Here is an 11,366-nt window from a genome sequence, read left to right as displayed (position 1 = left end):
CAGGCCTCATGGGAACTGGAAAGTCTTAAGGCCACAACCTTCTCCATCTTTTTCGGATCCTTTCTGGAGTTGTGGTCTCTTACCTCTGCACATCTTCTTTCTCCTTTCAATGTAGACCATTTCTGTGGGTCTTTCAGTTTTTGTTCAGGCTCTGGCTTGATTGGGATTCTGATTTTGCTGATGCTCATAGGGAGAAAATGAAGAGAGGGAGCTTCTTGAATACCTCTGACTAATAAGCAAAGACAATCACAGATTTAAGTTCCAGAATGATTCAGAGAAGCTATAAATCATTAAAGACCACAGTGCTAGCTGTGTATTACAACTTGAGGTGAGTGGCAGAGCCTAATAATTGTTCCCCAATATCCACTCTCTTCTTTCTTTTGATAATCAACCCCCCACTTTTTACTTAGGTACATGACTGCCCAGGTAGAGACATTCACAGGCCTCAGTTGGAACTAGATGGATGTGGCCATGTGACTAAGTTTTGGTCAATAGAATGTTAGCAGAAATGATGTGTCCACTTGTAAGTAACGTCTTGCCTTTCACTGCTTCTTTATCCCTTCCCACAAACCAGAGCATGAATGGAGCTTCAAACACAAAGATCACACTCTGGGACAAGAGTCATCAAACTTTAACCCATGGGCCAGATGTGGCCTGCCATCTGTTTTTGTAAATAAAGGTTTATTGGAATAATGCCATACCCACTCATTTATATGTCTATGGCTGCTTTCATGCTACAATGCAAGACTTGAGAAGTTATGATGGAGAATGTATGGCCCACAAAGCCCAAAATAATTACCATCCAGCCCTTTGCAGAAAAAGTTTACTGATTCCTGTTCTACATGATTATGGAGCAACAAGAGAGAAGGAGCCTAGATACCCAAATGACCCCATGGAATGGAGTCTATTATTTGCCTAGATTATCTGTCTACCTCTGGACTATTACCAGAGAAAAAAAATTTCTCTCATTTGAGTCACTACATATCTGGGTCACTTTCTTATAGCAGCTTATTTAAACTTAGTATGGTACAAAACAATATTTTAACAAATTTAGTTTCCTATAATGAACATATAATGAGTAAATTTAATGTTTCCATAACAAATAATTAAAGGTAGCTTAGCCACAAGATCAGGGTTATGTAAGACAACACTAATTACTTAAGACAGGATTTAAAGGGAACTCTTACAATCATAACTCGATAGAAAAAATGTGAAAACAACTTACAGAATATGTATATATCTGACAATATGGTATCACTACTCTAATGTAGTTTAATATTTACATTCACAAGTTTTTCAAAGTAAAAGTCTTCTAAATATTCTCCAGTTTTTACTCTTATTGAATAAGACAAAATGACTGGTTCAGTCTTGTCTCTTCGGAGCAGCTATCTACAGGGTCTACTTTCTTGAAGTTCTCCAATAAACTGCAGATTGAGACATGTTCTTTGCCTTCAACTACAATTTCTAGCCAAGGCTGAATTTAAAAATATGTGTCTCAAAGTCGTGCAATCGTTATTACTATCTACTTCCAGAACATTTGCATCACCCTCAAAAGGAATTCCATATTCATTAGCAGACACTTCCCTTTCCCCCCTTCCTCTGGGTCCTGGCAACCACTAATATGCTTTCTGGCTCTATGAATTTGTCTTTTCTGGGTATTTCATATAAATGGAACATGTGGCCTTTTGTGACTAGCTCCTTTCCCTTAATCTCTTCAAAGTTCATCCATGATGTAGCATATATCAGTACTTCATTCCTTTTAATGGCCAAATAACATTTTGTTATATGGATATGACACATCAGTTGATGGACATTTGGGTGTTTCCATTTTTTTGGCTATTAGGAATAAAGCTGCTGAGTACAAAAAAAATATGTCTTATAGTTTTCTATTTCTAAAAGAGACAGGGGTGTTAAGCCTAAAGGAAATCAGAGGTCAATTATGGAGAGCTTTAAAAGGTTGCCACAGGACAGAGTGAAGGGGAAAATTAACAAATTTAATTAACTATCCTCACAGCTGTCCTCTTTATGTCTGAGCTTTCTGCATTTCACCTGATAAACTACAGGATAAAAATTTTAAAACAATGCAATTTTTTGAAAATTTACTAAAATTTACTCCAGAAATGAAAAAATATATTCATATGAAAGCCTATATGTGAATATTTAGGGTAGCAAACTTGGAAACAAACCAGTCTTTCAACTGACGAATGGATAAACACTTTACTCAAGCAATAAAAGCAGGATAAACTACTCCTCTGCAATGAAGAGGAGTGATTATTGATACATACAAAACATGGATGCATCTCAAGTGCATTATACTAGGGAAGAAAGCCAGATTTAAAGGCTATCCACTGGGTTGTTCCATTTATATTACATTCTGGAAAAGGCAATACTGCCAGAATAGAAAGATCAATCTTTGCCAGGGACTGAGAGGGAAGGGTTGACTAAAAAGTCCAACACAAGGGAATTTGGGGGTTAATGGAAGGGTTTGACTTGATTCAGTCTATGGTTACACAACTCTAGGCATTTGTCAAAGCTCAAAGAACTCAAAACTGAAAAAAATAAATTTAAGTATATGTAAATTAAAACGTAAATTAAGAAAAAGTAAAAGGACACTAGAAGTGATAGAATTAAAATAGCAATGTTTGAATATTCTTAACCATGACATTATGCACATATAATAACAGGGGAAGAGTGAAATACACACAATCTTGTGAAATCTACTCTTTGATTTAGAGACACAACAGATGAAATTAAATTATTTATGTGGAACTAAGTTATCCCTCACACTGTTTTTGTTTTTGGTTTTTCGTTTTCTTTTTTTTTGAATTTCACATAACTTTATTTTTATTTTTAAGTTTTTTAACATCTTTATTGGAGTATATTTGCTTCACAATGTTGTGTTAGTTTCTGCTATATAACAAAGTGAATCAGCTATATGTATACATATATCCCATATCCCCTCCCTCTTGCGTCTCCCTCCCACCCTCCCTAGCCCAACCCTCTAGGTGGTCACAAAGCACTGAACTGATCTTGTGCTATGCGGCTGCTTCCCACTAGCTATCTATTTTACATTTGGTAGTGTATATATGTCAATGCCACTCTCTCACTTTGTCCCATCTTACCCATACCCCTTCCCATCTCCTCAAGTCCATTCTGTACATCTGCATCTTTAGTCCTGTCTTGCCCCTAGGTTCATCAGAACTTTTTTTTTTTTTTTAGATTCCGTATATATGTGTTAGCATATGGTATTTGTTTTTCTCCTTCTGACTTACTTCACTGTGGATGACAGACTCTAGGTCCATCCACCTCACTGCAAATAACTCAATTTAATTTCTTTTTATGGCTAATATTCCATGGTATATATGTGTCACATCTTCTCTATCCATTCATCTGTCAATGGACACTTAGGTTGCTTCCATGTCCTAGCTATTGTAAATAGTGCTGCAATGAATATTGTGGTACGTGACTCTTTTTGAATTATGGTTTTCTCAGGGTATATGCCCAATAGTATGATTGCTGGGTCATATGGTAGTTCTATTTGTAGTTTTTTAAGGAATCTCCATACTGTTCTCCATAGTGGCTGTATCAATTTACATTCCCACCAACAGTGCAAGAGGGTTCCGTTTTCTCCACACCCTCTCAAGCATTTATTGTTTGTAGATTTTTTAATGAGGGCCTTTCTGACTGGTGTGAGCTGATACCTCATTGCAGTTTTGATTTGCATTTCCCTAATGATTTGTGATGCTGAGCATCCTTTCATGTTTGTGGGCAATCTGTATATGTTCTTTGGAGAAATGTCTATTTAGGTCCTCTGCCCATTTTTGGATTGGGTTTTTTGGTTTTTTGATATTGAGCTGCATGAGCTGCTTGTATATTTTGGAGATTAATCCTTTGTCAATTGCTTCATTTGCAACTATTTTCTCCCATTCTGAGGGTTGTCTTTTTCTTTTGTTTATGGTTTCCTTTGTTTTGCAAAAACTTTTAAGTTTCATTAGGTCCCATTTGTTTATTCTTGTTTTTATTTCCATTTCTGTAAGAGGTGGGTCAAAAAGGATCTTGCTGTGATTTATGTCATAGAGTGTTCTGCCTATGTTTTCCTCCAAGAGTTTGATAGTGTCTGGCCTTACATTTAGGTCTTTAATCCATTTTGAGTTTATTTTTGTATATGGCATTAGGGATTGTTGTAATTTCATTCTTTTACATGTAACTGTCCAGTTTTCCCAGCACCACTTATTGAAGAGGCTGTCTTTTCTCCATTGTATATTCTTGCCTCCTTTATCAAAAATAAGGTGACCATATGTGCATGGGTTTATCTCTGGGCATTCTATCCTGTACCATTGATCTATATTTCGGTTTTTGTGCAAGTACCATATTGTTTTGATTACTGTAGCTTTGTAATATAGTCTGAAGTCAGGGAGCCTGATTCCTCCAGCTCCGTTTTATTTTCTCAAGATTGCTTTGGCTATTTGGGGTCCTTTGTGTTTTGATACAAATTGTGAAACTTTTTGTTCTAATTGTGTGAAAAATGCCATTGGTAGTTTGATAGAGATTACATTGAATTTGTAGATTGCTTTGAGTAGTATAGTGATTTTCATAATGTTGATTCTGCCAATCCAAGAACATGGTATATCTCTCTGTCTGTTTATATTGTGTTAATTTCTTTCATCAGTGTCTTATAGTTTTCTGCATACAAGTCTTTTGTCTCCTTAGGTAGGTTTATTCCTAAGTATTTTATTCTTTTTGTTGCAGTGGTAAATGGGAGTGTTTCCTTAATTTCTCTTTCAGGTATTTCATCTTTAGTGTATAGGAATACAAGAGATTTCTGTACATTAATATTGTATCCTGCTACATTACCAAATTCATTGATTAGCTCTACAAATTTTCTGGCAGCATCTTTAGGATTCTCTGTGTATAGTACCAGGTCATCTGCAAACAGAGACAGTTTTACCTCCTGTTTTCCAATTTGGATTCCTTGTTTTTCTTTTTCTTCTCTGATTTCAGTGCCTAAAACTTCCAAAACTATGTTGCATAATAGTGGTGAGAGTGGGCAACCTGGTCTTGTTCCTGATCTTAGAGAAATTGTTTCAGTTTTTTACCATTGAGAACAATGTTTGTTGTGGGTTTGTCATATATGGCCTTTATTATGTTGAGGTAGGTTCCCTCTATGCCTACTTTCTGGAGGGTTTTTCTCATAAATAGGTGTTGAATTTTGTCAAAAGCTTTTTCTGCATCTATTGAGATTATCATACGGTTTTTATTCTTCAGTTTGTTAATATGGTGTATCACATTGATTGATTTGCCTATATTGAAGAATCCTTGCATTCCTGGGATAAACCCCACTTGGTCATGGTGTATGATCCTTTTAATGTGCTGTTGGATTCTGTTCGCTAGTATTTTATTGAGGATTTTTGCATCTATGTTTATCAGATATTGGCCTGTAGTTTTCTTTTTTGTGACATCTTTGTCTGGTTTTGGTATCAGGGTGATGGTGGCTTTATAGAATGAGTTTCGGTGTGTTCCTCCCTCTGGTATATTTTGGAAGAGTTTGAGAAGGATAGGTGTTAGCTCTTCTCTAAATGTTTGATAGAATTCTCCAGTGAGGCCATCTGGTCCTGGGCTTTTGTTTGATGGACAAACAAATCACAGTCTCAATTTCAGTGCTTGTGATTGGTCTGTTAATATTTTCTATTTCTTCCTGGTTCAGTGTTGGAAGGTTGTGCTTTCCTAAGAATTTGTCCATTTCTTCCACGTTGTCCATTTTATTGGCATATAGTTGCTTGTACTAGTCTCTCATGATCCTTTGTATTTCTTCAGTGTCAGCTCTTCTCCTTTTTCACTTCTAATTCTGTTGATTTGAGTCTTTTCCCTTTTTTCCTTGATGAGTGTGGCTAATGGTTTATCAATTTTGTTTATCTTCTCAAAGAACCAGCTTTTAGTTTTATTGATCTTTGCTATTGTTTCCTTCATTTCTTTTTCATTTATTTCTGATCTAAGTTTTATGACTTCTTTCCTTTGGCTAACTTTGGCTTTTTTTGTTGTTCTTCTTTCTCTAATTGCTTTAGGTGTAAGGTTAGGTTGTTTGTTTGAGATGTTTCTTGTTTCTTGAGGTAGGATTGTATTGCTAAAAATGTGTTTCTTAGAACTGCTTTTGCTGCATCCCATAGGTTTGGGTTGTGATGTTTTCATTGTCATTTTTTTCTAGGTATTTTTTTATTTCCTCTGTGATTTCTTCAGTGAGCTCATGGTTATTTAGTAGTGTATTGTTTAGCCTCCATGTGTTTGTATTTTTTCCAGTTTTTTTTCCCCTGTAATTGATATCTAGTCTCAAAGCGTTGTGGTCGGAAAAAACGCTTGATACGATTTCAGTGTTCTTAAATTTACCAAGGCTTAATTTGTGGCCCAAGATATGCTGTATCCTGGAGAGTGTTCCTTGAGCACTTGAGAAGAAAGTGTATTCTGTTGTTTTTGGATGGAATGTCCTATAAATGTCAATTAAGTACATCTTGTTTAATGTGTCATTTAAAGCTTGTGTTTCCTTATTTATTTTTATTTTGGATGATCTGTCCATTGGTGAAAGTGGGCTGTTAAAGTCTTCTACTATTATTGTGTTACTGTCGATTTCCCATTTTGGCTGTTAACATTTGCCTTATGTATTGAGGTGCTCCTATGTTGGGTGCATAAATATTTACAATTGTTATGTCTTCTTCTTGGATTGATCCCATGATCATTATGTAGAGTCCTTCTTTGTCTCTTGTAATAGTCTTTATTTTAAAGTTTATTTTGTCTGATATGAGAATTGCTACTCCAGGTTTCTTTTCATTTCCATTTTCATGGAGTATCTTTCTCCATCCTGTCACTTTCAGTCTGTATGTGTCCCTAGGTCTGAAGTGGGTCTCTTGTAGACAGCATATATACAGGTCTTGTTTTTGTATCCTTTCAGCCAGTCTATGTCTTTTGGTTGGAGCATTTAATTCATTTACATTTAAAGTAATTATTGATATGTGTGTTCCTATCACCATTTTTTAAATTGTTTTGGGTTTGTTTTTGTAGGTCTTTTCCTTCTCTTGTGTTTCCTGCCTAGAGAAGTTCCTTTAGCATTTGTTGTAAAGCTGGTTTGGTGGTGCTGAATTCTCTTAGTTTTGCTTGTCTGTAAAAGTTTTAATTTCTCTGTCAAATCTGAATGAGAATCTTGCTGGGTAGAGTAATCTTGGTTGTAGGTTTTTCCCTTTCATCACTTTAAATATGTCCTGCCACTCCCTTCTGGCTTGCAGAGTTTCTGCTGAAAGATCAACTGTTAACCTTATGGGGATTCCCTTGTATGTTTTTTGTTGCTTTTCCCTTGCTGCTTTTAATATTTTTTGTTTGTATTTAATTATTGATAGTTTAATTAATACGTGTTGTGGCGTGTTTCTCCTTTGATTTATCCTGTATGGGACTCTCCGCACTTCCTGGACTTGATTGACTATATTCTTTCCCATATTAGGGAAGTTTTCACCTATAATCTCTTCAAATATTTTCTCAGACCCTTTCTTTTTCTCTTCTTCTTCTGGGAAGAAGAATTTAATGTAATTTGAATTTTGCTTCATTTAATGTTGTCCCAGAGGTCTCTGAGACTGTCTTCAGTTCTTTTCATTCTTTTATCTTTATTCTGCTCTGTGGTAGTTATTTCCACTATTTTATCTTCCAGGTTACTTATCCGTTCTTCTGCCTCAGTTATTCTGCTATTGATTCCATCTAGAGAATTTTTAATTTCATTTATTGTGTTGTTCATTGTTGTTTGTTTGCTCTTTATTTCTTCTAGTTCCCTGTTAAACATTTCTTGTATTGTCTTCATTCTGTTTCCAAGATTTTGGATCATCTTTACTATCATTACTCTGAGTTCTTTTTCAGGTAGACTGCCTATTTCCTATTCATTTGTTAGCTCTGATGGGTTTTTACTTTGCTCCTTCATCTGTTGCATATTTCTCTGTCTTCTCATTTTGCTTAACTTACTGTGTTGGGGCCTCCTTTTCACAGGCTGAAGGTTTGTAGTTCCCTTTGTTTTTGGTGTCTGCCCCCCAGTGGGTGAGGTTGGTTCAGTGGGTTGTGTAGGCTTTCTGGTGGAGGGGAGTGGTGCCTGTTTTCTTGTGGATGAGGCTCGATCTTGTCTTTCTGGTAGGCAGGACCATGTCCGGTGGTGTGTTTTGGGGTGTCTGTGAACTTATTATGATTTTAGGTAGCCTGTCTACTAATGGGTGGGGTTGTTTTCCTGTCTTGCTAGTTGTTTGGCATGGGGTGTCCAGCACTGCAGTTTTCTGGTCGTTGAGTGGAGCTGGGTCTTAGCGTTGAGACGGAGCTCTTGCTGATTGATATTACTGGGGCCGGGAAGTCTCTGGCAGTCCAATGTCCTGAACTTGGCTCTCCCACCTCAGAGGCTCAGGCCTGACACCCAGCCAGAGCACCAAGACCCTGTCAGCCATACGGCTCAGAAGAAAAGGGAGAAAAAAAGAAAGATAAATAAAATAAAGTTATTAAAATAAAAAATTAAAACGAATATTATTAAAATAAAAAAATTAAAGTGTAATAAAAAAAGAAGAGTACAACCAAACCAATAAACTAATCCACCAATGACAACAAGCTCTAAAAACAATTTTAAGATACACATAAAAATCAGAAACTAGTGAGTCTCATACAGCAAACCCCAAGTCTACAGTTGCTCCCGAAGTCCACCGCCTCAATTTTTGGATGATTCGTTGTCTATTCCAGTATTTCACAGATGCAGGGTACATCACCCTGACTGTGGAGATTTAATCCGCTGCTTCTGAGGCTGCTGGGAGAGATTTCCCTTTCTCTTCTTTGTTCGCACAGCTCCTGGGGTTCAGCTTTGGATTTGGCCCCGTCTCTCCATGTAGATCGCCGGAGGGAGGGCGTCTGTTCTTCGCTCAGACAGGACGGGGTTAGGGGAGCAGCTGATTCGGGGGCTCTGGGTCACTCAGGCCGTGGGGAAGGAGGGGTACAAATGTAGGGCGAGTCTGTGGCAGCACAGGCTGGTGTGACGTTGCACCAGCCTGAGGCGCGCCGTGTGTTCTCCCGGGGAAGTTGTCCCTGGATCACGGGACCCTGGCAGTGGCGGGCTGCACAGGCTCCCGGGAGGGGAGGCGTGGATAGTGAACTGTGCTTGCACACAGGCTTCTTGGTGGCTGCAGCAGCAGCCTTAGAGTCTCATGCCCGTCTCTGGGGTCTGCGCTGATAGCCTTAGCTCGCACCCATCTCTGGAGCCCGTTTAGGCGGTTCTCTGAATCCCCTCTCCTCGGGCACCCTGAAACAATGGTCTCTTGCTTCTTCGGCAGGTCCAGAGTTTTTTCCGGACTCCCTCCCGGCTAGCTGTGGTGCACTAGCCGCCTTCAGGCTGTGTTCACACAGCCAATCCCAGTCCTCTCCCTGGGATCTGACCTCCGAAGCTGGAGCCTCTGCTCGCAGCCCCTGCCCACCCTGACGGGTGAGTAGACAAGCCTCTCGGGCTGGTGAGTGCTGGTTGGCACCGATCCTCTGTGCGGGAATCTCTCTGATTTGCCCTCTGTACCCCTGTCGCCGCGATCTCCTCTGCGGCTCCGAAGCTTCCCCCCTCCGCCACCCGCAGTCTCCGCCCGTGAAGGTGCTTCCTAGTGTGTGGAAACCTTTCTTCCTTCACAGCTCCCTCCCAGAGGTGCATGTCCCGTCCCTATTCTTTTTTTTTTTTTTTTTTTTTTTTTTTGCGGTACGCGGGCCTCTCACTGTTGTGGCCTCTCCTGTTGTGGAGCACAGGCTCTGGACGTGCAGGCTCAGCAGCCATGGCTCACGGGCCCAGCTGCTCCATGGCATGTGGGATCTTTCCAGACCGGGGCACAAACCCATGTCTCCTGCATCGGCAGGTGGACTCTCAACCACTGCGCCACCAGGGCAGCCCCCGTCCCTATTCTTTTGTCTCTGCTTTTTCTTTTTTCTTTTGCCCTACCCCGGTACGTGGGGAGTTTCTTGCCTTTGGGGAGGTCTGAGGTCTTCTGCCAGTGTTCAGTAGGTGTTCTGTAGGAGTTGTTCCACATGTAGATGTATTTGTGGGGAGGAAGGTGATCTCCACGTCTTACTCCTCTGCTGTCTTGAAGGTCCTCCCCCTCACTGTTTTTGATTCAGCCTTAATATAAAGTTAAACTCAGGTCAAATATTTTTGAAGCAGGAACTTGTAGGAAAACTTTAAGATACCATTGATATGAATGCTTTTGTAAGTTGAAACCATTGAAAGCACTGGATTAACAATTAGCCTTTATTTAGATAGACAAGGTAGATGGTGAGTAAATATTTATAGTATGATTTGCCATGAAATGTAGGTTTAATCTATAATTACTCTGCTTCTTATCATGAATTTGCAGGTTCATCTAAATCTATTTACTAAGAGGGCAAAGAGCTTCCTTTAATATTGAAAGTTTGTGATGATAATTTCAAAGACTGTTGAGAGATGAATGTTTGATAACACACCTGTTGGAAGGCAGGCTCTAGCAAACTGGGTTTGTTCACATGAAGTTGTCAGCTATGTTTGCCATAGGAGGCTGTCCTCGCTCACCAACTTATTGTGACTAACTAACCAGTTGACTGTCACCTCACTGATCTGGTATTTTTCAAAGTAAAAAAAAAAAAGACTCTAATATATAAATTTTAAATCATAACAAATTCTCTCTTTTCCAAAAAATGCTTTATATACCAATATATATAAATTAACTTTCAGATATCAAGTGCTGCTGCTCTACTTTAAATTTTATATTGGATATTTAAGTTTGGCTATAAAAATATAAAGGGTCAAACTATGTTATTGGTTAGTTAAGCTTATACAGATCTATCTTAAATTGCCTGGCTTGTCTTCCATTTTAAATATTTTTACACTATTTAATTTTTAAAAGTGTTAAATTGGTGGGTTGAAGATATTACCTTATAGATGTATATAGTATTTGCTACTCATTGCAAATATATGTAGCTCTAAAAACATAAGAAAGTGAGATTTTAATAAATAATAAATGGGAAAATAAAGATGAATCAATAATAAAATAGAAGACATGGGGGGAAAGCAGAAAAGCTTAAAAAGGAAATAATATTTAGTGAGCAATAAACTGAGCAAAACATATAGAATGAGAAGGTTTAAATGGTAAAAAAAAAAAGAAAGAAAGTTTAAACTAATAAGATAAAAAAGTGAGGGTTGTCTCAGGTATGATATTCATTTTTTCAGTTTGGGTGTGCAAAAAAAATGAAGTGGGGGGAGCTTTCCTTATATCTCCATAAGTAGGCTCAATTCAGTTTTTGCTAATGGTAGAAAACTTAAACTTGCCAATTCAGTTTAATTCAGTCCTTCCAGTTTAAAA

The sequence above is a fragment of the Hyperoodon ampullatus genome, assembly GCF_949752795.1.
Source record: "Hyperoodon ampullatus genome assembly, chromosome: 3".
In the NCBI taxonomy this organism is placed as follows: Eukaryota; Metazoa; Chordata; class Mammalia; order Artiodactyla; family Ziphiidae; genus Hyperoodon; species Hyperoodon ampullatus.
This window is presented reverse-complemented; position numbering follows the sequence as displayed.